Raw genomic sequence first — 27,090 nt, 5'->3', positions numbered from 1 at the left:
ATTAACATTTCTTATAGTCCCATTAGTTAAGAAAAACAAACAAAAAGCTTAGCCAATATGATAAATAAGTAATACTATTGTAAGTTACTTACCAGTACACCTTTACTAAACAAAAGGAAGACTTTAGTATCACTACAGACCTATCTATAGGGGAATTTTTCATAAAAATTGCTTGTATTACATGTGTCTGTCATCATACCATATGACAAAATTAAACAGTGTATTTACTTTAAATCTTTGAATTTCCAAAGACATACTATTATTTCTTTGACATCTGTTGGGGAAAAAATTATACAATATCTTGCCACTAGTTACAATCCTCTACTACAGATGAAAAATTTAAACCATCATCCACACTCCTTGCAACCAACAAAGAAAAGAAGAAAAAACAGCAAAAGATCTACTACCAGTGCATTAAGTACAAGGAAATGTTATATCCATTTGTGTTTCACTAGCACTTTAACTTAAAAGAAGCCGAGTACTTTTTGCTACTCCCTTCATACTCTTCCGCCCACCCCAATGTGCTGTTAAATTTACATTTCAGCCTATTGGGAGTATTCATTTATGCTAAGCCAGTCACAAACATGTACAAATGACTATCCTTTAAAAAAAACCTCAAAGGATTCTGCACATTTTTAGGTTACCAAAATGAAGACTGAAAAACTGAATCATTGCAGCAGAAAACCACTTACAAACTGCTGCTATAAAATTTCTGTAAATGGAAAAGTTGCTATTAAGACTTAATATGGTTTCAAGTTTAAGACAAAATGAGAATTTTAGAATACATTTTACAATGGAACAGAAGATACTGGACCACAGATTGCATTGTACATTAAACCCCCCAATATATTACTTTATAATCAAATCTGTCAACTTATTAAGCTTTTAACAGTTTTCAAATAACTTGATCATAAACAAATCCTTTAGTTTTAGACTTTATGGCCTGCCCCCGTTAATAGTACTACACAGCTATGCCAGAAACTATTACTATAATATTAGAAGGTGTCTTGCAACCTTAACAACCCTCCTATCCCATTTTCACATGATCTTAACTTGCTGAAACATTGCTTTTTGGAGCTCAAATTATCCATGCTTAGGTCTGACCGGACTCAAAGGTCTTGATTTAAAGAAAATCCTCAATATAAGGTAATGGAGTTAATGAACACAGTATACTTATTGGTGAGACAAGGAGAGAGAGAGAGACATGCACAGAACAAAGCACATGTGGGTGTTCTTAGCTCAGGCTTCATTTGGCCAGCTCGTACACCAGGATCCCCCTTTCCCTCAGAAGTAGAGAGACACCAGATGTCACATTGTGGTCCAAGAGCTCCTTTAACTCCTTCCTAATAACTAATTCAGCCTGGCTGTGAAATCTAAGTATGAGCAGCCTGCAGTGCCTCTTCCTGCCTAACTAACACTGCTTTAGGGCTAACTACATTCTTGCTCTTTCCTTCTCCTTCCAAATTGCTGTCTGATAACCCAACTGCCCAGGAATTCACTGTGCAGGCCCCACGAGGCACAGGCTTTACAAACTTCCGGAACTGGTATGTTTATATGCCATAAACCACATCATATGAAAGGCTAGAATGTCAGGAAAATCCCTGTCGCTCCCTTCCCCATTTAGTGAGATGGCAGGTTTCTAAAGGTTAAAAAAAAAAAAAAATGAAAAAAAAAATCCCTTCAGCCATCTGGATGTGGAAGGAAGTAAAAATACATTCCTGCTTTAAAAAAAAAACAAAAAAAACCCAGCTACTTCAAAATTAATTTGGAACTTGAAAGGAGGCAGAGAAGTAGTGATGGCCCCATGCACTCTGCAGCACAGCAGAATTCCATTCTGCGGCAAGCCTCCCAACTCCTGCAGTAACACTGATTGACTGCAAACATCCCAGAACATACACATTTAATTAAATTATAATATTCCACCAGTGGCTATGGAATGACTGTCTCCTGATCTACACTACAGAGTTAGGTCAACATAAGGCAGCTTACGTTGACCTAACTCTGTAAGCATCCACACTACAATGGTGCTCTCGCCAATGTAACTCGACCATTACACTAGGGTGACCAGATGTCCCGATTTTATAGGGACAGTCCCGATATTTGGGGCTTTTTTTCCCCCCCCCCCCAATATGGGCTCCTTTTACCCCCACCCTGTTCCGATTTTTCATACTTGCTCTCTGGTCACCCTACACTACACCGACTTAATAACTCCACCTCCATGAGAGGCGTAGGGCTTAGGTCAGTGTAGTTAGGTTGACAGAGTGTCAGTGTAGACACTGTATTGACTGTTCCAGTTGTCAGCCTCTGGTGGCTGTCAGCCCTGGTCGGCGGGGCTCTGGCTGTCAGTGCCCCACACTGACAGCCAGCTCAAGTGCTCCGGGTAAGGATCTGCACCGCCAACGGAAAGAGCTAGTTTGGACATACAAAATCAATGTAATTACTGTGCTGGCTGTACGTCAATGTAACTTAATTCTGCAGTGTACACATGCCCTGATACGTTCAAATCTTAAGTGGCCTCCATGCACTCAGAACTGTACCACCATGCCCTCTAAGGGCTTAGAGTGTAAACAAACACACAGTTCACAAACAGTGGATGATCAGAAAACATTATAACCTCAAAAAAGTGCCAGGCTGGGGCAGGGGAAGGTTGAATTTTTAAACACTTTTGAATTGCTGAAAGGCCGTCCTCATGATGTGGATTATTATCCCCCCTCTACACAAGCAGATGCACACACACACACACACACACAGCTATCCCTAGCTGTTCTGGGGCACTATGCAGCCCCACCACAGGGAGCATGTGTGGGGCCCCAGGCCTCTGTGGGGGGGAGCGGGCCTTTGCGGAGGAGAGTGGGGGGACTGTCCCCAGGCCTCTGTGGGGGGAGTGGGGGAGCTGGCCCCAGGCCTCCACGCAGGGGGGAACCGGCTTGGGGGGCGGGGGGAACCACCCCCCAGCACTCATCAGCAGCGTGGCTGCGGCTAGGTCTGCACTTCCCGCCACCGGTGAGTGAAGGCCCGGCCATGCTGCAGTCCTCAGGGGAGTGGGGGCGGAGCGGAGCAGGGGTGGGAAGAGGTGGGGCTGGGGCGGGGCAGGAGTGGAGCGTGGGGGGGGGGGACCCTGAGGAAGAGCCGGAGCAGAGACGTAGCTGCGTACTTTGCGTATGGGTAAGGATGGCCCTGCACGCGCGTGCGCACACACACACCCCTCATCTGCACTTTCATTGTCTAATCCTTTGCATGCTTATTCTGCCTTCCACTACTCCAATAGCCCTATATTCTCTTCTATTGACAATATCCCTCCCCGCCCCCACTCTCCTCCCCCCAACATTATCTTTGGAGATGTGTCTTGCAGGGATCCAGCCAGAATTAACTGGTGATCAAGTCACCGGCTCAGGTCAAAATACGGTGACCAATCATGAATTTTGGAGACAAATTCTTTAGGTTGTCTGGAATAATCAAATCTTGCAGACCACTCTGCAAGCATCTTGTCCAACACTTGAATTAGTACTAGTATGAAAAAATACATTTATTTCTATTTACTAATCTCTTGCAAAAAGTCAATGGGACTTGTGCTCTTAAGTCAATTAGGCTTTTTTGAACTCCCATGTGATCCTGTATCTCTAGCTGTTCTCCACCTGTTCAGTATCACCCCCTAAATATCACACCTTCTGTGATAGCTAGGGTTGGGGATGAATCCATTGTTATCCTGGATACACAAAACCACTTTGTTTTGGTGTATTGTTCCTCAATAACAGAATCTATGCGTTTAGGGAGAGTCAGTTGGCAAGGAGTAATTGATTAAGTACTCAACTCTTCCGTTCACTCACCAGATTAGCCTAGAACTTCCCTACCACTTTAAGACAAACCTTGCATCCAGTCATCTAGCTGACTTTTGCTTATTGGCAACTAGCTTAAAATCCTATAGCATCGAACCATTAGAGTTCACCTGATTCTCACTAACCTTAAAATGAAACAATTTTCTTCTGCAGCAGTTGCCACTAAGATTTTTACCATACTTTTATACTTAATTTTACTGAGGTACTTCCTGTGGTAAACGTAAGAAATATCACACCACAGAAAGTGTTAACCAGTAAAAATAAAAGTTATCTATGCTCTCTACTTCCCAGGTTGGATTTCTGGTTCCCGGCCTAAGATTTTTTTAAGTATCAGGGGGTAGCCATGTTAGTCTGTATCTACAAAAACAACAAGGAGTCTGGTGGCACCTTAAAGACTAACAGGTTTATTTGGGCATAAGCTTTTGAGGGTAAAAACCTCACTTCTTCAGATGCATAGAGTGAAAGTTACAGATGCAGGCATTATATACTGACACATGGAGAGCAGGGAGTTACTTCGCAAGTGGAGAACCTGTGTTAACAGGGCCAATTCAATCAGGGTGGATGTAAGATTTTTTTGTGGTCCTACTCCTACTACAGCGGCTGCTCCCGCTCTTTGAATGATGGGTCTCCACTTATCTATCCTGCACGTTTATCTACACTGTGCTGCCACAGAGCTGAGGTAAAACAGTGAGGCAGCTAAGTGCCAGAACTGCTTCCTGCTCCCTCTATCCAAAAGAGCTGGGCAAGTGTGGCTCTCCATCCCAGCAGACTATACTCACCCTTCTTTCCCTCAGCTAGTGTTGATGGGCAGCAGCATATACTGAAGCCACTCTCCCATCTCAGCTCTACAGGAACACAGCTAAGACTCTGTTTAGAAAGTTTAGCTTCCTCCCACCTGATACTGGGCTAGTGGTGCATTAGGAGCAGGCAGGGTCTTCGGTTTTCTTCAACCCAGAGTTTCACTGAAGATTTATCTAGAGCATGTAGTGGGGATAGGTTTCAGTGATGTTTCCACCCCATAGCTATAGAGAATGACATATTCTCTTGGGGGAACGGCAACAGGCAGCATGTGTGACTTTAAAGCAGATTGAGCCCCATGACAGTAGAACAAGCAAAGCTGTGGAAATAGCATGGGATCTGTCAATTAAAGGCTATTAGACAACATATACACTAGCAGGCAGATTGATGGTTGCATAGTCCACCTGAACTTTTACTTCTACTGACTTCTAAATGCTTTCGTACGCAAACTCAGTGTTTGCACCATAGTTTTTGTTTTGTTTTTTCCATTTATTTCTAACAAATTCCTTTCAGGAATCATAGGCCAGATAGACATCACCGGGAACGTCTGTCAAAAGATTAAGTTGAAATTCAAGTAGCATGAAACAGAAGTCCGAACACATGGGGAATGTAGCCAGCCCAAAACAGAAATGTGAAGAAAGTCAAATGAAGTGAGTATGGTCAAAATTGGTGTTGGTATTAGTTTGTCCCTTTAAAATAATCATTAACAATACAGAATAGAGCCTCTATATTTCACTCACAGGAGAACATCAATTCTAAAAGAACATCACAGGATAATGATCTACTGCATAAATACTCCTGGTTTGTTGTGCAATTTATCAAAACAGACCTCAAGACAAAGCCATAGGGTTTATTTTCAAAACAGGACACAGTAACCCTATGACAAATTTCTGTGATACTGACTTTATTCCTATTAGATCAACTGATTAATGCAGTTATGAAAACTTTATCTAACAGATGGGTCACTTGAGAAATGCTTACTCACTGCAGCATTACTGAATAGCTTCTTTTCTGATTGGCTCAGAAAACAAACCTAATTATTTCAGCCCAAATAAACAGTTCTTTTAAAGCATACTCTATATATGTCTTAAGTAATTTTACTTCTTGTTGCCTGAATTTTTATTTTATTTTGTTCAAATCAACAGAATCAACTTCCCACCAACCTGATTCTGAATCCTATTTATGCCCTAAGTGTCAGATGCTGCTTCGGGCATGAACAAGCCTCTACCTTCCCTGTCTGTTCAATCTGATTGCCTGGCACATATTTCATAACTATACAGCACAATGAAAATACCTTTGCTCTTTAAGATCAACCAATTACATTTAAAATACATGCAGTATATTAAAATACCATCGGATATATATGACATGTACCAAGATATCAACTCTATCACTACAAGTCTCACCTCCTCTGCATATGCCTCAATTTCTTCCGAGACATAAAAATCAAGGTATTGGGCAACTGTAATCAAAGATCACATGACACTTTACACAAAAAAGGAATGCTAACCCCTGAGTGCTGCCAAATTCCAAACTAGGATCCTGATACTGCAAAGAGAATCACATGAATGCTCCTGCATGGAGTTTCATTGGCTTGAATTAAACCGAGGCCCAGGTACTTACAGTCAGCCTATCTGGAATATCCTGTGCAGTTTTAAGAAAAAGTATTCATAATTTTCTTCCCTTAACTGTTGTGTAGTGTTATACTGTTCAACTAAGGAATCACTGTTTCACCATATAGATAGCAGATGAAGTAATTCATAATTTAGAGAGCATCTGGTATCTTTCTGGATAGAAGGGGTTATATACCTTTCTGCATACACCCCTTTGTCAGATTCCCCACCTCCCCAACACTAGCAGTTGCAGATGTTTGGTGTAGTAGCTGGTTATGGTGGGAGAGGCTAGTTTTGGTGTTTGCAGAAGGATGATAAAGGGAGTGTTGAAAGGTACTGTCCTAGGGCAAGGGTTCCCAATCTTTTTCTTTCTTCGGCCCCCCCAACATGCTCTAAAAACTCCACGGCCCACCTGTGCCACAACAACTGGTTTTCTGCATATAAAAGCCAGGGCCAGCATTAGGGGGTAGCAGGCAGGGCAATTGCCTGGAGCCCCATGCCACAGGGCCCCCGCAAAGCTAAGTTGCTCAGGCTTTGGCTTCAGACCCGGGTGGCAGGGCTCCTGGCCCCGGGCTTCAGCCCCATGTGGCTGGGCTTCGGCCATCTGCCCCTGGGCCCCAGCGAATCTAAGGCTAGCCCTGCTTAGAGGACCCCCTGAAACCTGCTTGGGGCCCCCAAAGGGACCCCAGACCCCCGGTTGAGAATCACAGGACAGAACTAAGTTTCCAGTGCTTGGTCTATGATGTACAGTGTTTGTGGTAAGGTATGTGGGGGAAGAGTAGAGGATATATAACGTTAGGTTGGTTAACTTTTCATTTCTTTGCTTTTGTGATTTAGTTAGGGTGACCAGATAGCAAATGTGAAAAATCGGGACGGGGGTGGGGGGTAATAGGTGCCTATATAAGAAAAAGCCCCAAATATCGGGACTGTCCCTATAAAATCAGGACATCTGGTCACCCTAGATTTAGTGTCCGGTAGGTTGTGAGTGAATCAACCCTAATTGCTTCTTATCAAAGTTTTTTGTGTATTCATAGTCTCTAGATTTTTGTAACACTACAAAAGGGTGGGAACTTGGGGAGAAATTGTGGTGGAGGCAGAAGCGTAGCAGTTGATGGAGAAGATTTTCTCCATTTCTCCATCAGTAGCTGTGCAGAAAACCTTGTGTGTCAACAACTTCACAGGAAACCCTTCTCTACCATGCAATAAAGTGACAGGAAAGGTAGCTCCTGACAGGGACGATTTTGCGCGCCCAGCCTCCATCACTCAGATCTGCTTACTCTTTTTTGTAAGATTTCAATAATAATGTAAACAGCTGCTAAAAAACAAGCCTAAATCCAATAAAAAAAGCCTATCCACTGCACCATATCTACTCAGAGCATCCACCTCCTGCCAAGTTTTGTGCAGATGGACAATCTTGTTTTAAAAAGAAAAAGTCAACAATGAAAAGTCAGATTCCCATGGAAAAATTTCAAAGACCTATTAAAAATTTATGAAGAATAACCAGACAAGAGCTGCAGAGAAAATTCAAAGGGCTTAAAATGTTATACCAATTGGTCACCTACTCTTACAAAAAGAAAAAAACAAAAAGCAGGAATTTATGGCCCATTTTAAGACCATTCTAGAATGTAACCCTAATTATGGAGGCATTGCCATAGGCACTTTCGTAGTAAATCAGAATCCCTCTCTTTGGGGAGGAGATGGTCTAGCAGAAACTCTCTAGGAGACAAGGAGCTGTGCCTACACATATATTGCCAGTTATTGGTTATAAAAATTAAAGTAGTGTTTTACTAATGCTGAGTTTACACAAAATATTTAAATGACTACAATTAAAAACCACTAAGATAAGGTTAATATGATTTATCCCTCTGTGCTACTTTTAGTCACCTTTTTGAGAAGAGATTAAAATTAAGAAGCTTTTCCTTTTCATTCCACTCACACCGACCCACTACCAATTCTGTCTGCTTTAATCCTCCTTCCACAGATGTCAAAACAGGACATCAGTATTAAAACTACTCATTGCCAAAATCTGTTAGTGTAGCATCCCATTATTATTGTAATGCTGGCACAATAACTTTATTATAATGTGCGACAGTTCATGCAACTATTCAATGCTAGATCCACTTGCTCCAGAGATTTTTTTCTCCACCTATAAAGAATTATAGCATAAATATTCTTAAAAGGTGAAGTTCTAGATGAAAATAGGTGCTTGTCCCTTAATCGGCAGTAACAAGCTCATCCCCCTGTTCATTCTGTTTTCCTAACACTTACATAAAGTGATCAGCCAAGAGAGTTCAATCTTCGGACAGGCATGGTTATGAACATCTCTTTTAACCCTTTATTTTCTCCCACTTTTTGAGGGAACTCAAATTTTACTGAAATTAGGAGGCAAAAATTCTGTATAACTAGGGCCCTACCAAATTCACAGCCACGAAAAACACGTCACGGACCATGAAATCTGTTTTTTTGTGCGCTTTTACCCCACACTATACAGATTTCTCAGGGGAGACCAGTGTTTCTCAAATTGGGGGTCCTGACCCAAAAGTGAGTTGCAGGGGGGTTGCAAGGTTATTTTAGGGGAGGTCATGGTATTGCCACCCTTACTTCTGTGTTGCCTTCAGAGCTGGGTAGTCAGAGAGCAGTGGCTGTTGGCTGGGTGTCCAGCTCTGAAGGCAGCGCCCCGCCAGCAGCAGCACAGAAGTAAGTGTGGCAATACTATACCATGCCACCTTTAATTCTGCGCTGCTGCCTTCAGAGCTGGGTGGCCGAAGAGCAGCAGCTGCTGACTAAGGGCCCCGTTCTGCAGGCAGCAGTGCATAAGTAAGGGTGGCAATACCATACCATGCCATCCTTACTTCTGCAGTGCTGCTGGCAGCAGCTCTGCCTTCAAAGCTGGGTTCCCGGCCAGCAGCCACCACTTCCCAGCTGCCCAACTCTGAAGTCAGCACTGTCACCAATAGCAGCACAGGAGTAAGGGTAGCAATATCGCAATCCACCCCCTACAAATAACCTTGCAACACCCCCCACCTACACAACTCCTTTTTGGATCAGGATCCCTACAATTACAACACCATGAAATTTCAGATTTAAATAGTCGAAATCATGAAATTTACTTTTTTAAAAATCCTATGACTGTGAAATTGACCAAAATGGACCGTGAATTTGATAGGGCCCTATGTAAAACTGATACGTTCTATAAAGGACCCAATGTATGCAAACACAAGAAATTTCAAGGGAGATTCGATACAAGTCAAAAGGTCTTTTCTAAACAAAAAAATTTTTAGGATGAAGTTTTGGTACACTGAAAAAAGTGGACTTTCCTTAAATACATTAAAGGCAGCGAACTTCACAAAGATTGATTTTTTTTTTAAAATTGACGCCTGACATTTAAAAACATATCATAGCTAATGGTATGTTGTGATGTTATCTGATTAAAATATGACCATACACATCATTGTTGCAGCCACTGTTATATATTTGCAGCAAATATTGTACAAAGGTCGTAGAGCAGGGGTAGGCAACCTGCGGCACGCAAGCTGATTTTCGGCGGCACTCACATTGCCGGGGTCCTGGCCACCGCTCTGGGGGGCTCTGCATTTTAATTTAATTTTAAATGAAGCTTCTAAAGCATTTTAAAAACCTTATTTACTTTACATACAACAATAGTTTAGTTATATGTTATAGACTTACAGAAAGAGACCTTCTAAAAACATTAAAATGTATTGCTGGCACGCGAAACCTTATATCAGAGTGAATAAATGAAGACTCGGCACCCCACTTCTGAAAGGTTGCCGACCCCTGTTGTAGAGTGAGGTGTTTATGAAAAGGTTATGACTTGCTGGTTCTGATTATGCTACCTGTATGCATATATCATTTTGTATATGAAGTTATAAGTATTGGCTCTATACTTGGATTTCAAATGTTTGCTCCTGAGGTAATGCCTACAAGGTAATGCCCAACACATCTTGGAGGGACTATTCAAATTAAGTGGTTCATCAAGGAACACTTGGTTGACAATGGACCATGGGAGTCACCGATCTACACTGAGTGGACTGTCATGTAAACGTGCTGTCTGGAGTGTAGGTAATGGCTTCCTGCAATGACTAAGGGAAATTGGGCATAAATATGTGACTTGCCCATGTGACTCCAAACGCCATCTTGTTGCTGTAATTTTCCACTGTAAAAACAATGGGATGCTCTCCACATGGCAAGAGCTATAAAAGGTCCAGGGAACACCCCCATTAGGTCTTCAATCCTGCTTCTTACCTCTGGAGGAACTTTGCTACAAACTGAAGCTCTGAACAATGAACTGAATGACCCATCCAAGCTGTGGATGTACTCCAGAGACTTGACTTATTCCATCACTGCTACAAGCCTGAGCCAAGAACTTTGTCATTACTGTATGTAATTGACTCCTTTAACCAATTTTAACTCTCACCTTTCTTTCTCTTTATAAATAAAATCAGGTATCAAGGCTGTCAATAGGGGAAGAGAGAGGATTCTGTCTAGCCTTTGCCATTATGAGGGATTATTCTATTTTTTACTATTATTATTACTTATTATTTATTTAGCCATTTTTTAAAAAGTTACTTGCCTGGGATGCTGCTACCAATAGACCATTCAGACTGTCAAGTGACAAGCTAGGGGTAAAATTTTCAGTCACCTAGGTGACTTAGGCTCCTAATTCCAATTTAGATGCTTAGACGCTTAACTTCTAATCAGCAAAATTTAGGGTAAAATTTCCAAAAGCACCTTTAAGGAATTGTCTATAAGGAAGTTATACTAGTTATACCTCTCTGTATGGGCACATTTATTCTGGTAAGAGTAACTTTTTTTGGTTTCCCTTATATCCCACCACAAGCCACAAACTAAACTGAAAAAAAGCCATTCACATCCCAGAATTAGTGTCTACAAAGGGAGGTCATACCAGGATAACCATAAAGGTGTAAAGTCACACTTTAGATTATACTGACAAACTTTCCCATGCAGACAAAGCCAATGGATAAAATGACTTTGGGTATGTCTACAAAGTCCACAAAAGCAAACCTCCCAGCCTGGGTTGAGAGACTCCAGCTAGTGGGGCTTATAGCTTAATGGCATTCTAAAAAACAGCTCTGAAATTGCTGCTCTGGTCCCAGCTCCACACCCAGCCACAACTTCAAAGCGCTGTCTACAATGGCTAGCACAAGCCCAAGACAGTGCACCGGGACAGGGACGACTGCTGCCGGTGGTGGTATAGACATATCCTTAGGAATTTAGGGGCCTAAATCTCATTGGCTAGTCCACAATAAAAAGAAAAAAAGATGCTTTCTCACCTTTTGTTAGCTAACACATGGTAACAGAAAGGGAAATCCTAGCAAGGAGAAGGCAGTTTGTAGTTTTTAGATGTGTTGGCAGGTTGAGATAAATGCTACATCAGCTGGCATGAGTGAAAGCTACAAACTCCTTTGTCTTCCTTGTGTCAAGGTAAGAACACACATTTTCCCTAGTGAAGACAAGGCCACTAAACCTTAATGGGCTATCACAGCTTATTCTTCAATGCCAAAAGGGAGGAGTTTGTTGGAGGGTCGTTTGAGGGAGGGGGTTACAGGATATTATTAATTAGTGGTAGCATAGCAGCACCTAAGGGACCCTTTGCGAACCAGACCTCGCTGCTCTAGGCAGGGCACCAGCCCGCACGGAACCGAGCCCCTATCAGCTAGTGGAGCTCGCAATCCAGCTAGTGGAGACTCACCCGACCCGGAGCGCGGCTACCGACTACCCCTAACGGGACTGGGCTACGTGGATGCCCCACGCTGGCGCCGGGCGAGCTGCCCAGCACTGGGGGAAGTGACACTCCCCCTAGAGGGAGCGCCGGCCGGACGCAGCCCGAGCCAACCGGGGAAGGAGAAGGAGGAGCAGGGGCCGCCCCGCCCTCAAGCCCGGCTGCTCTGGTCGGGACCCGCGGGAGCGGAGGAGCCCAGCGGGTCACGCTCCGCGGAGTTTCCCCCTAGACAAAGCAGCCCCCGCGCCGGGAAGAGGGCAAGGGGAGCTCGGCGGCGGCGCCCGATGCGCGGAAAGGTCCGCGCGGAGCTGGGTGCCCGCTGGCAGCGCTGCCCAGGTGCCCGAAGGAGCGCGGAGCTGCGAGTGCCCGCTGGGGAAGAGGCTGCCCGGAGCAGGACGCCCGGTGACGGCGCTGCCCGGGGTGCCCGGCGCGGGGGAAGGGGGATCCCGGTGGCGGCGCTGCCCGGGGTGCCCGGCGCGGGGGAAGGGGGATCCCGGTGGCGGCGCTGCCCGGGGTGCCCGGCGCGGGGGCAGGGGGATCCCGGCGCGAGGGAAGGGGTGGCGGGCGGTTCCTACCTCCCGCGCGGCTGCCGTCTGCTCCGCTCAGCGCCTCCGCCCGGGGCTGGAGCCGAAACCCGCAGCCTCCTGCTGCTGCTGCTGCTGCTGCCGCCGAGCGACAGCTCCAGCTCGGACTCCGCGGAGCGGATCAAGTTCTGCCGAGCGCCGCCTCCTGCCCCGCTCGCACACGCGGGGCTCCCTGGGGCCCAGCGCGACAGCCGCCAGCGCCACCTGCCGCCGCAACCGGGAGGTTGCAGCTTGGGCTCCCTCCTCCCCCGAATGGGGAGCGGCGCGGTGACTCCTCCGGCTCAGCCGCGCTGCCCACAACCGGGGTTCCGTGCTGAGCAACCCTCCTCCCTTCCGCCTGGGCCCCAGAGGCTCAATAGGTGCGGAGCAGAGGGGAACCGGGTTTTGGGCTGGGCACTCCTCCCAGCGCGGCCACTGCCTCCCCGAGTGAGCAAATGAACCCCTGCCCGTGCCTCAGTTTCCCGTCTGTACAAAGGAGGTGATATGGCTTGCATTCTAGCGTCACCCAGAGGCCCCGCTCAGGATTGAGCCCCAGGCAGTGAGGCACCCCACAGGATGAGCACATTGGTGCTTGTGACTTCATCAGTGTCATGATGCATAACATAATCTGAAACTTCTCTGTTTTTCCTTGAATTGGTGAAGATCAAAAGATAGAGCTAGGTTTAATAGTACTTTGAATACATACCTGCTGATCAATGTAATGTTCTTACTGCCTCCTATTGCTCCCAAGATTTATGTGTATAGTAATTAATTCCCTGTATAAGAAAACAAACTATAGTTGACCACCATGTGCAGAAATACTAGCCATCACCTACAGCCCCCAACTAAAACCTCTCCAGTGCATCATCAAGCATCTACAACCTGTCTTGAAGGACGATCCCTCACTCTCACAGACCTTGGAAGATAGGCCAGTCCTCGCCTACAGACAGCCCCCTAACCTGAAACAAATACTCACCAGCAACTACACACTACACAACAAAAACACCAACCCAGGAACCAAACCCTGCTACAAACCCCCGTGCCAACTCTGTCCACATATGTATTCAAGGAACACCATCATAGGACCTAACCACATCAGCCACACCATCTGGGGCTCATTCACCTGCACATCTACCAATGTGATATAGACCATCATGTGCCAGCAATGTCCCTCTGCCATGTACATTGGCCAAACCAGACAGTCTCTACTCAAAAGAATAAATGGACACAAATCAGACATCAGGAATCATAACATTCAAAAATCAGTAGGAGAACTCTTCAGTCTCTTTGGTCACTCAATAACAGACCTAAAAGTGGCAATTCTTCAACAACAAAAACTTCAAAACCAGACTCCAATGTGAAACAGCAGAACTGCAATTAATTTGCAAACGATACCATCAGATTAGGTCTGAATAAAGACTGGGAGTGGCTGGGTCATTACAAAACCTAAAATTAATTTCCCCATTCCTAATTTCTCCCTACTGTTACTCACACCTTCTTATCAACTGTCTATAATGAGCCACTCTCTTACCACTTCAAAACTTATTTTTCCTCCCCTGGTATCCTGCTGTTAATTGATTTATCTCGCTAGACTGACCTCACACTTGGTAAAGCAACCCCCATCCTTTCATGTATTTATACCTGCTCCTGTATTTTTCACTCCATGCATCTGATGAAGTGGGCTCTAGCCCACGAAAGCTTAGGCCCAAATAAATTTGTTAGTCTCTAAGGCGCAACAAGGACTCCTTGTTGTTTTTGTTGATACAGACTAACACGGCTCCACTCTGAAACCTGAAAACTTTCAGAGTGGAGCCGTGTTAGCCTGTATCAGCAAAAGTAACGAGGAGTTCTTGTGGCACCTTAGAAACTAACAAATGTATTTGGGCCTAAGCTTTCATGGGCTAAAACCCACTTCATCAGATGCATGGAGTGAAAAATACAGTAAGCAGTATATATATACAGCATATGAAAAGATGAGAGTTACCTTACCAAGTGGGGGGTCAGTACTAACGTGGCCAACTCAATTAAGGTGGAAGTGGCCTATTCTGTTGAAATGGCCAATGTCCACCTTGATTGCATTGGCTTCGTTAGCACTACAAAAGTAATTTTCCCTCTCTTGATACTCACCCCTTCTTGTCCATGGTTGAGAATAGGCCACTTCCACCTTAATTGAGTTGGCCTCGTTAGCACTGACCGCCCACTTGGTAAGACAACTCCCATCTTTTCATGTGTTGTATATATATATATACTGCTTACTGTATTTTTCACTCCATGCATCTGATGAAGTGGGCGAAGCCCACGAAACCTTATGCCCAAAGAAATTTGTTAGTCTCTAAGGTGCCACAAGGACTTCTTGTTGTTTCTGTCATCACAGTTGCCTTCCTGAGAGCTACTGTTGAGATCTGGCATGTCTTTTTAGGATTGCCCCTTTAAGAAATACAGATTTCAGTTACTGACAGAGGAACACTGTTGGAATTTCCAATAAAAGATAAAATTGAGTTGGACTCCTTATTTCATAACTCTATGAATTAATTGGAGACATTGATAATGTATAACCCTCAAAACTATTAAATCAGTCTTTTTCCATAATAGAAGATTGTTCTACAACATCATAGTCTCACATTTTCTCCTAAAGTCTGTTCTTTTGAATAAACCTGTTTTTGTTTTTGTTTTTTTAAAATCTCTGGAACTATTAAACTAAATTGTACAGATTTGTGTAATCTTAGTGTAAAACTGCTCTTTTTTGACTCGTATTTAGGTATATAACCTACATTTCAAAAGTTAAATTTAATTTGTGTCACTAAGCAGAACTATCAAACAGTTACATGGTGTATAACAGGGACTGGACACCAGCTGTTGACTATCAAAAGAAAAAGCAAACACAATACAGTCAGAGTCTGTAGTATTAACTCTGGAGCCCAATCCTGAAAATATTACCAAGAACAGTCAAACTGTCATGACTCATCTCATTAATTGAGGCATGGTAGTAAGTGCTTTCAAGGAGAGTTACATCCCCATCTGGGCCTAGAATTAAATATAATTCACAAAGGATTTGGCAGTCAGGAACTCCCAATCTGTTCTCTAACTAATGAAAAGGATTTAATTTCCTTCACAGAATCCTTTTGCTCTGGAGAATAACACATTTGTCTGTACACACAAAAGAATTTGTAATTTTCTTGGAGTTAAAGTCATTAGGTTATTTGTACTATACCATAATATGTGGTGAGGCAAACTCCACTCTCACTCTGAATCCAGGGCATGTGGACTACAGCTCAGCACTCTACAGACTGGAATAGTGGCCACAGTCCTACTTTATCACATCTAATGAATTTTTATTCAACTGGATCTACAGACCTTTCCCCAGTCTATCTCCTATCATAGAATATCAGAGTTAGAAGGGACCTCAGGAGGTCATCTAGTCTAACCTGCTGCTTAAAGCAGGACCAATCCCCAGACAGATTTTTGCCCCAAATGGCCTCCTCAAGGATTGAGCTCACAACCCTGGGTTTAGCAGGGCAAGGCTCAAACCACTGAGCTATCCCTCCTATGGCCCTATAGATCTTTGTAGGAGTAGCAGAAATATTCTTTTCATTACACAGAAACTACTCTGCTAGCAACACCACCAGGTATCCTTGAATCAGGGTGAATTTCAACCATTGTAAAAGTTTTTGTGCAGTAACTTAAAACTTTAGCAGTCTCTTACTAGTGTGCGTGTGGAAACAAAACCTGTCAACAGGCCCATTAACTGCATCCAAATCCTTGCTGAGACAAGGCATTATGCATTGGGTCAAAATGGAGAGGATACTATGAAATTGACTACAATGTCATGTGGCCCATCTGCGACTGCTAGTAGCAAGTATCAGGACACTGGATGGGGAGGTCTCTGTGTTACCATAGTGAATTCTTTCCTGGGTATCTGGCTGGTGATTCTGGCTGACATGCTTGGGGTCTAACTGGTTGCCATATTTGGGGTGGGAAGGAATTTTCCCCTATCTCAGATTGGCTGAAACCCTGAGGGAGGCGGGGAGGGGGTCACTTTTATCTGCAGCATGGGGCATGGATCACTTGCTGATTTGAAGTAGAGTAAATGGTGGATTCTCTGTAACTTGAAGGCTTTAAATCAAGATTTGAGGACTTCAGTAACTCAGCCAGAAGTTATGGGTCTATACAGGAATGGGTGTGTGAGGTTCTGAGACTTACAATGTGAGTGAGACTTGATCACAATGGTCCCTTCAGGTTTCAAAGTCTATGAGTCTAAAATAGTCTGATATTTCCCTATCTGACTTCTGTTCAAGGTTAGACAGGCAGACCTGCAAATCAGAAATTATAGGTGACTGAGAGACCAAGCCCTGTTAACACAGCCTCCTCCCTCTGGAGGAAGGTTGAAACTAGTTTCATGGTTTAACTAGATTTCAAGGTACTGATTGGTACGAAATTGAGACTCTCAGTTCTGGCTTCTGCCAACCCAAAAGCTGGCCAAATTAAGAAAATGTATTATTTTATTTTAAAAAGAAAATTAAGAGTAAAGTACATTATCACCAAGTAGCCATTGTTGTGTTTGTACCTGGCTGCCTCCTTTTTGTTATTTTCAGAGACTGTCTTTATGTTATTATCATTCCCTGGGGGCTAAACAGCAGATACAAGATGAGGGGGGAAATAGCAGGACAAATGTATTCATAGATGTGACATAAATACTCTGATCTCATTACAAAAAAGCAACTCCAGATTATAAAGAATTAAATTATACACCCACAAACCAGAAGGAAAATGTACTTTGTACATACAAAGAACAAACTTAATAAATACATTTTATTTAACCAAGATTATCATTAGTCTTTATCTACTCCACCTGCCTCAGTGTGAGACTCCATATGATTCACTCAAGACAGCCTCTGGGTAATACTTCAGGCACTTGAGAAATTTTCCTTTCGAAAAGAATTCTTTAAGCATTCAGTCTTAAACTATTTAGAACAGACTAGCTTTTCACTGCTCTCATACCACCACCTCAGTGAAGCAAGGCAACTTGGTCCAGATCCTCAAAGATACCTAGGCACCTAACCCCCAGATTTGGGCATATACATATCAGATTTAAGTGCCTAATCCCAGTTTTGGGGCCACTGTGATGGACCCAAACTCCTTGTAGGCACCTACATTTTCAAAATAAAAGCTCCCTAGGTGCCTGTTTCTGCCCCTAGGCATGCACACTTCTGCCTCCCTCTAGGCATCTGGATGCCTGTCTCCTGCCTAAGCTCCTGAGCAATTCACGAAAAAGGTGATTGGCCGCCTAAATCACTTGCAGGATGTAATCTGGTAGGTGTGCTCAGAAGCCACCTACTAGATTTGGTCAACTGAAACTCCAGCTGGAGGAGGAGGTGATGCTCACCATACAACTTTTAGCACAAAACTGATCTTTGGGATATTCTGACATGGACTCCCTCAAGTTCTTCTGATGAAACTGTTCCACTGTGGATAAATGAAAGAGTGATTAGAGCAGGGAACTGTGCCCTGGGTTTCCCACCTCCCAGCTGGTGCCCTAACCACTGTATTATAGAGTCTCTCTCTCTCCCTCTCTGGCCTAAAGATTGTTTCAGTATTTATCCACAGTGGGACAGTAACTGGACCGCAGGGAGAGAATGAGAATGATGCTGTAGTCCAGTGGTTATTGAAGCGAATGGGAGTTAGGTGCCTACATACCTTTGAGGATCTGGGCCCTACTATGTATCTGAATTTCAGTAGCAATTGATTTCTTATCATAAAGTCAGAGGTAAAGTCACTTGCCATATATGGTACAATATACAATTTCTGACCATTTGTTTACACTGGAAATTGTAAGAATCCTTGTAAATTTAAATGTTATCCATTAGAAGATTGTGTTACCTTACCTGTAGACTGTCTGACCTTCCTGGATAAGATAAGAATGTGTTCATGAACCTCTCATGTCCACGGGTTAGAAATGCATCATGGGAGCTAAGCACTTCTGATGCTGCAAAGAAAGCAGCAGATAAACAAACTGAAACTTTACTGAGAAGTAACTAGAACTTTGAAGCATGCTGCTACCCTGACTCAAACCCACAAACAGGAAGTTTTTTTTCTCCTTTTATACCACAATCTATTACATTTCTTCCTGAAGATTTCTGTTCCATACAATGTTTTTAAAATACATGTGATGCAGACTTTAAACTCAGTCCCATTGTTCACACCCTTAACAGTCTTCAACTTGCTTCAGCCTGTGTGTGGCCTTACTGTTCTACCTTGAAATCACATCATAGAGTCAGCAGTTACTAGCACTTAACTATTGAAGTCTGGTCTTTACCAATTTTAACATGACAGACTCTTTGATTGTTCCTGGAAAACAGACATTCCACCCTCTTAATGTTGATGCCAGTCCAGATATATCGTAGCTAGTTCATCATTAGCTTTCATTTCAGGCCATCACTATCTTCATTCATCCTATTAGGATCTGCAGTGTCCTGTGGTTGTCTTTTCTCCCCTACAGAAGTGATATATGTGTGATGGTTTATGCCAGGTTTCTTTTTAAGTAGCTCTTGTTTCTCTAATAGATGCCATATTCTGAGGTATCAGTGTGATAAGATTTGGATTCTGCTCCTATTCTTGATGAAACACTATAAGACCCCTCAGGTTGCTCCTGGGGAGTTCTGTGCCAAAGAATTTAAAATCCTGCACACAATATTTTAAAATTCTGCATATTTTGTCAAAATAACACCATATAATCATGCCAGTTTCAATTATTTTGATAATTTATTTCAGAATACCTGTCAGCAAGTATGTCTGTAACAATACAGACAACAAAAAAGATTCAGGAAATGTTTTTTGACAAATAGATTTCTTACTAGGCATATTAATAAAGAACTTTGAGTAATAATTCATTTAAACTACAATACAGAAATGGATTTCCCACACCACTCAGAAGCAATGTGAATGCTTGGGGGAGTTAGGAGTAATGGATGAGCTGAGGGAGAGGGAAGTAATTGCTGGAAAGGAACCTGGGAGTGAACTTGGAGAGTTGTTGGGTGTGGATGGGAGAATTATGAACAGGGTTTTTGGGGGGGAGGGGGGAATTGTTAGGGAGTTGGGGAGCCTTCCCCAGGCAGACCCTGGCTGACACCTAGCCTCTCCCATTCAGTCAGGTACATCTGCCCCTGTTCCCATTGTCCCTGCACCCTCCCTCCCCCCATTCCCATGTGTCCCTGCATCCCCACTCAGCCACCCCTCTCCACCCAACCCCAGGTGACCCTGCACCCCATTCAACCACTCCACTCTCCCTGTCCCCATGTGTCCCTGCACCCACCATGGCCCTACACTCCCACTCAGCCACCTCAGTCCCCTTGTGCTCCTGCACTCTCACTCAGCCACCCCTCCTCTCCCATCCCCAAGTGTCCCTGTACCCCCACAGAGCCACTCCCTCCCCCCATCCACATTTGTGTCCCTGCACTCCCCACCTCCTACCCCCATCTGACCCTGCACCCCCACTGCCATTCAGCCCTCCTTGGATCAATGCTGTCACTCCACTAGCTCCTGTGCTCCTGCCCCAGTCTGTCCCCTCCACTAGTCCTTCTGAAACCCAGTCTATGTGAACCCCCCAGCAGCCCCATGTGCCCTGCTCTTTCCATCCTCCTGCCCCCATATCCTGTGCTTCTTCACCTGGCCCCACAGGCAAGTCGCTGTGAGGAAGACAACCTATCCCCTTCCCCCTCCACAGCAGCCTGAGCCAGCAGCCCTTTCTTCTGGCAAGACAGCAGCCCCTGGTCGGTGACACTGCAGCGCCTTCCCGGCAGAATGTATTTTCTATGGGGGGGGGAAACTTGCGGGGGACATGAATTCTGCACATGCACAGTGGTGCTGAATTCTTCCAGGAGTAATGGGTCTAGGAGGCCTACAGAGCTACCAGGTAGCTGGTTGCTCCAGGTTGCTACCCAGCAACAGCTGTAACCTGCTTATGCTCCAATGCCCATGACCCACTGTGGACACAGACTATGGGAAGTCCTGCCTGAAGGGGTTTGACAGGCAGCAGGCTCATGGCTACTGATTGGCCCCCCACTCTATATAAACACAAGGGGCAGTTCAGGTAACAGTGTGGATTTCCTGTAATTGCTATGACCATGTGTGCTCTTGGCTTGATTTGAACTTTGCTTTCAGACCCTGAAACCTGATTATTAACTTTTCTGTTACTCCCAGCCTGAGGTTTCATGCTGCTTTAACCCTTGGATCTGGCTGTCCTTATTATGATCCTGACAGGCAGTATGTAGCCATCCTGGTAACATTTCTCTCATGTTTCATTGAAAACAAACAGAAGTCAAATAAAAACATACCTTCTCTTGCTAGAAGGTTGTAATATAACATTTTATTTCTTAAAATTCAGCATAACACATAAGATCCAAAAACATGAAGCAGCCTGTTTTCTCTAAGGCAGAGAGGCAGAACTTGCTCTTCCATAATTAAGATTAAGCTGAGGTTTGCACTTTAAAGAGGGATTCAACCACTTTTATCTGAAGCTGGGCACATCTAAAGTACATGCCAATCTATTTCTGTGTGAAATACCAATTAGCAATTGAGCAGAAGAATATAATGCACCAGTCCCCAGGCAATTTCTTAAATCTAACAGAACCTGAGGTCTATTTCTCCTTTTTAAAATCATAGTTTTAACTACCTAATCATTCTTTCAGTTATACTGTTTGATTGTGGATACCCTGGGCGTGTATTTCTCTAACATGTTCCCCAATGCTTTGCTAAATCTTTAATCTCTCATCTAGACAAAGGTCACTAACCATTTCTGATAGTATCTTGTTTCTAGCAAACACTGCTTTAAGCTTGTTAATTACAGGCTGGTATGTCTCATCACTCATTCTCAGTATGTATAAGCATTTAGATGAACATCCTATAATCAGCTAAAAAGAATTTACTTTGAAATCACAATTCTGTGCCTGCTTTTTGCCACATCATATTTGGAAACTAATGTGGTCTCCCAGATTCTTTTGGGTTGCTTTGTTCATGTTGTACAAATTTTGTATGTTTCTAGAGCATTTGGAATGTCATATGACATATATGATCAATGCCTGACTGAAGTAGCCCTGGTTCTATTCCTTTTGATACCATGATGACTCACTCACATGTAACTGTTCTAACATTATATTCCTACTTCCTCCTGGGATATGTATATTATTACCTATCAATATTAGTCCATCTGGAGTCTTTGCAAAATCTTTCATGACATTCAGTTGGTGACTATGACATTATTTAGTCAGCAAGGCCAGTCACCCACCTCTGTATAAATGTACCATTGCATTTCAGCATCTCTTCCAGTTTCCTTTTAGAGTTTGTTACCTCAGTCTCAGATGTCTGCCATTTTTCCATTTATGAGCTTATGATATTTAAATTATGACCTTTGCTTACTTTCTTTGGGAATCACCACATTTACCCTCAAAAAGCTTTATTTTGTATTGTATCTGGTTCCTGTTAAATGTGGTATATTCATCTCTTGCTCTTGTCATGAACTTCCTGACAATGTTATCATGCTCAGATTCATCAGTTGAAGCAATAATCTGCAATTACAGTACATACAGTCCAGGAATATTACTAACAATTTCATTCTTTTTCTGGACTATTTCACTAGTTGATTTAATCCCTAATGATAATCTACAAAATCTGTATTGTTACCATAGGGTATTAAACAAGCAAAGGATGCTCATCCAGCTGTATATGCAAATACCCTTCTTTCTCATGTAAAAATCAGCCTTTGTGTATTCTCTTGTGTGAGTGCAGAACAGTGCTAATTGTTAAGTTTTAGCTTTCTGGGGTATAAATAATGTGCCTGCTAGCAAACTACTAACCTGTTCAGCTGAAACATCAGATCTCTTAATTCCAGCATCTTCAAAAATAACGATTGTTTTTCTCCCAAGAGAAGTGAAAAGGATCTTTTTACACTCATGAAAATGGGGTAACATTTCTGGCAATACAAATGTGCTCATCACCACAAAACTCAACATACTCTAATTACATCCTCTTGGGTAGCAAATGTTCTCTAGAGACTGCAAGCTTCACTCTATGCTGTCACTGTAGCACCTCCCTTGTTTAACATCAGTGTAGACATTACTCCAGCTACACAGCAGGGCAACTTACCTTTAATATAATGGTGGGACTCACCAGGTGGTGCTACAACAGTCTTATAAGTGCTTTTTCTTAGTGTGCAAATGAGGTACAGTTTTTGAGAAATGTAGTGTTAGTTTTATGATGTAGTTTCTTTATGGGAGGTTGCTCTGTCCTGTAATACCTTTAAATTGCTGGGGTGCACTTGCTCCCTAGTAGGACTGTGAACATTTTTCAAAAGTAAATGTATGATGGAAGAATGGTAAAGCCAAATTTGAATGGAATGGGCCTGGCCATCCCTCTGTCAGCATGACGGAGGGCCAGCGGGGCCAGCTTTTAGGGGTTTTGTGACCTGGTACATGGGGTTGCAACATCATGCAAATTTGACCTGGCCACCTCCACTAGAATTCTAAATCCGTACAGGGACACCTCTTATCCTGAATTTCAACTGGGATGTAGCGTTGTCAGAGTAGGTCAGATTCAGCAAAACAGAATAAAAGTACTTATCTAGTGAGGACTTATCTATACTTATCTAGTCAGGACAAGCAATTTTGTTTAGTTAAATAATGAATTCCCTTATAATACAAGGCTGTTGGAAACCCTACTCCCTGAGAACCAGGCATTGGATTTTGGGCTTAGATTTCCAGAAGAGGGGTTTGCCTGTGCGCCATTTGTGACTCTCTGTTTAAGGACTGGTGAATATAATACCAAATTAAACGAAGAAAATACCCACACTCCATAGTACTGATTATTTTTTCAGTGGGAAAACCAACTTTCATGGCCCTGACATCTGCTACTGCTTTGCAGAGGTTAAATGGTATTCTTTGTAGCCAAACCGCATTCAGCATGAACATGTTTACATCAGGCCTAGTACAGTATTTTATCAACAGATATCACTTTGCTCAATGCCACTGGAAGACGAGCTTGAATGGCACTTTGTGATGTAATTTTTTGAAGTGCTTTGTACTAAGAAGTAATGTTTACCATTTGTTGTCAAGAATGGTGACTTATGCTTTTCTCAGATCTCACTTGCAAATCCTAATACAGTCCTGCTGTTAATATCTTATAACTAAAAGTAGCTTTGGATAATTTTGTACACTCAATTTAACAGCATAAGCAAATGACTCACTCTTGCCTAGCTTTTGTTCTAAAATCTGCTATCATGATGGGTGAATAGGTTTACAGTTATGGCTAATTCATATTCAGGGGTCCTAATACTGTATCTGAATGCTGTTTAGACCACCATCCTCCATTTTGAATAGCACCTATTGCTCCTTACTCATGGCCCTTACCCCTCAATTTATGGCCTTAAATCACCAATGACCTTGTAAGGTAGTAGGCAGGCTCTTAAGGGGGATAACTAGATGGTCTGCCACATCCATTCAGGCTCCTCAAAAGGTGGCCAGCAAAGTACGGTTACTCCCTAACGCACCAGTGAATATATCTCCATTTTACAGTAGTTGCTAATATTCATTCTAGGTGGCAAATTTGTCTATTTATCCATCCTTGCTCTCAGAGTCAATATTTTTCAGGCAGTGTTAATTATTAACTTGGAGCAGGGCTAGGATTAGCCCCACTGAATGACCCAGATCTCAAAGGATTTTTTTTTTCCTTGTACAAGTGAAATGGGTTTTGGCTGATTCAGATTAAGTATCACTATCCCAAGCCAGCAGACACAAAACAAGCAAAGGCAGAAAATAATCAGCATGGGCTGATAGATTTCCTCCCTTCCCCCCTAAATGTACAAAGCTACCCTCCTAAATCCCATATTCTCTAGGCAACTCCTCCTGTCATGCTGCTGAGAAAGGCTATTTATATAACCTTAATTGGTTATAAGGGTAACAGGGTCCACCTGTTCTGTCTGGCACAGCCTGCTTTCTGTTAGCCCAGAGAAGCTGGGGAGGGAGAAACTCAAAGCTACCTACTCTTCAGGAGTTCTACTCCCATAGTCTCGAGCCTGACTAGAATCTGGATTGGAATTTCAAACAGATCCCCTAGGAACAGCAATTGGCTTCCTAGGCAACCACTGGTGCCCTGAACACATTACTGCAGTATTTACATGGTAATTGAGGGGTTGTTTCAGTAGGACAGTGGGGAGCGAAGGAGGGTTTTCAGATCATGATGTTTCTGTCATAAATGGAGTGTATTATTTTTTGTGGGGTTTTAGGTAAATTCAGACCCATGTAGGAGCCATGTTGCCTGGGCAGTGGTGTTGTGAAAAGTGATAGCTACTCCTGTTTGGGATGTGCCCCTCCACAGTGAGTGGGATAGGATAAGGTGGCATAGAGCCAACAGTGCTAGCTTTAAACAATCTGTGGATTCTCTTATGCCAGAGGAATCTGTAGATGTAGAGGCAACCAGATGTCCTGATTTTAGGGTCTTTTTCTTATATAGGCTCCTATTAACCCCCACCCCATCTTGATTTTTCACACTTGTGGTCTGGTCACCCTATGTAGATGCTATGTCAGGGAAACTTTTTTTACTGCTCAGTAGTTAGATAAGCTGAAGATTTACCCAAGAAACTTCTGAATTTTAAATGTATTTTGTGTTTACATTTTTCTAATGCATTTGGTGTTTATGAGAAATGCTAGCTTGATAATAGTGAACATGGAAGTCCCCTACTTTACAGAAGAGATACAATTTGGGCAGTGGCATTGCTATCTTCCTTACTGCCCTTTCAGTTACTATGCCTCAGTCCTGTCAAGGAGGGACCACCTTTGGGTGTAAGAGGGTATGAAGATACCTTTAAAATCCTTAGCCTCCCCTCACTATTAAAATTGCTACCAACATTTAACAAGTGTATTTACATTTCATATATCATTGTACCTATTAACACTTAAAAAGATAATAAGCACCTTAAAAACATTAGATGGAGACACAGATGATCTCAAGTTAACACAGGCATAATTCACTCTCTAATAAGATCCTGTACTGTAAAAAGAAAATAAACCCAAAGACAATACACATTACTAAAATCTTTCTTCCTAACTTCTTGTTAATACTAGTATATGTTAGAGCAGGCAAGTACAATTACCTTTGCAAGGGAGATCCTTTAGCATCCCAACCTGCAGTTCCATCTTATAAAGGAAATAAACACATTATGATTTGTGGTGGTGGAAATGTGTATAAACTAGTGTGGTTTGCTTACTTGGGGAAACACTAATATGACTTAATAGTTGTGACACCAAAGCCACTATGTTCCCCATTTCTGTGACTAGAATGTAAGCTGTGTAAAAGCTGGAGCTGTGTCATACCTAAGTGAAGATGCACACCATTGTGACACTCACCTCCAATGTCTCATCCCTGCTTAAAATTAACACCTGCTGAGGGATTCTGTAAATCAGTCAGGGTCTCTGCCCAATACACGTTGTCTGCCTCTGCAGAATCTACAATATACACTCATCCCAGTTCTCTCTATATAGAACATTAAAGTACTGTGCATCTAAACAGCCTCTTAACCCAAACACTCTGAATTTATCTTACTACCTTAATTGTATTCAGGGATTATGCAGGCTTGGGAATGTATCTTTCTTTCTTCAACCTGCTCATAGTGAATAGTGCTCATTATCACAAATAGTTCCCCAGAGGAAGGGTAACAGAACAGAGCTATTAGGTACCAGGAAGCAAAAAGAATCACAGAATCCTTTTTGGTAGTGAATATAGTAGATGGTAGGCTGGTGAGGGGTGTCATAGAGGGTGGGCTGGTGGGGAGGGTGTTTGTTGGCAGAGAGCAGGCAGGGAATAGACACAGCTTTCTGAGACTGCAAAGGGAAGACAGGAAGAGCTGTCAATGGGGCTGGGCTACCCTTGCAGTGGCTTCCACCACCACATAGGGTGGCTATTTTAATTATCCGTTGCCTGATCTTTATTTTTGAGTGAAACTTGTATGAGTGAATATTTGCCCAGTGAGCAGATTCTGTACAAATACAGTCAAAACTGGGCATTCATTCCAGCCCTATCCAAACTTAATCTCAAACGAGACAGTATAAAAATAAACAATCAGCCCATTAAATCTAGGTGAGTTTACTGTGAACAGCTGCAACCAGCAGGAGTGGTTCAATGCGCTGGAAAGGTCCAAATTGGGAAAAGGCAATTGTAACAATGCCTTACTACTTTCAGATCAGGCAAGTCTCCCTGTATTCATGATGGCTCTTACAAGTACGTGTGTGGCACTTCTGGGGAAAGATCTTCAGTCGCCTCTACAGCTGTGACTTTGTACCATCAGTTGCCTACTTCTTTCCTCATTGCCCTGGAGAGGCCAGAGTACTTAATTTCTCCAAGTGTGTCTTTCATTAACACTTCGGCTATCCAGGCCTGGTCTTCATGAGAATAAATCTTTAATTTTAGTGATGTAGAATAAAAAAAATTAAATAAAAGAGCTAAAAATAAACACTATAGAGAAAGCATTTCTAGAT

At 43.1% G+C, this 27,090-nt stretch overlaps 1 protein-coding gene across 1 annotated transcript in view; it reads right to left on the bottom strand.

Moving 5' to 3' along the window:
• Positions 1–12,756, bottom strand: part of PXYLP1 (2-phosphoxylose phosphatase 1) — an 87,860-nt gene extending 75,104 nt beyond the window's left edge. Inside the window, exon 1 of the mRNA XM_054040374.1 lies at positions 12,584–12,756. The gene's annotated coding sequence lies outside the window, so the exon portion shown is untranslated. The remainder of the gene's footprint in view (positions 1–12,583) is intronic.
• Between the last annotated feature and the right edge of the window lie 14,334 nt (positions 12,757–27,090).

The sequence above is a fragment of the Malaclemys terrapin genome, chromosome 9, assembly GCF_027887155.1.
Source record: "Malaclemys terrapin pileata isolate rMalTer1 chromosome 9, rMalTer1.hap1, whole genome shotgun sequence".
Taxonomy (NCBI): Eukaryota; Metazoa; Chordata; order Testudines; family Emydidae; genus Malaclemys; species Malaclemys terrapin.
The sequence above is the reverse complement of the archived record's forward strand: the minus strand, read 5'-3'. Positions and strand labels throughout refer to the sequence as shown.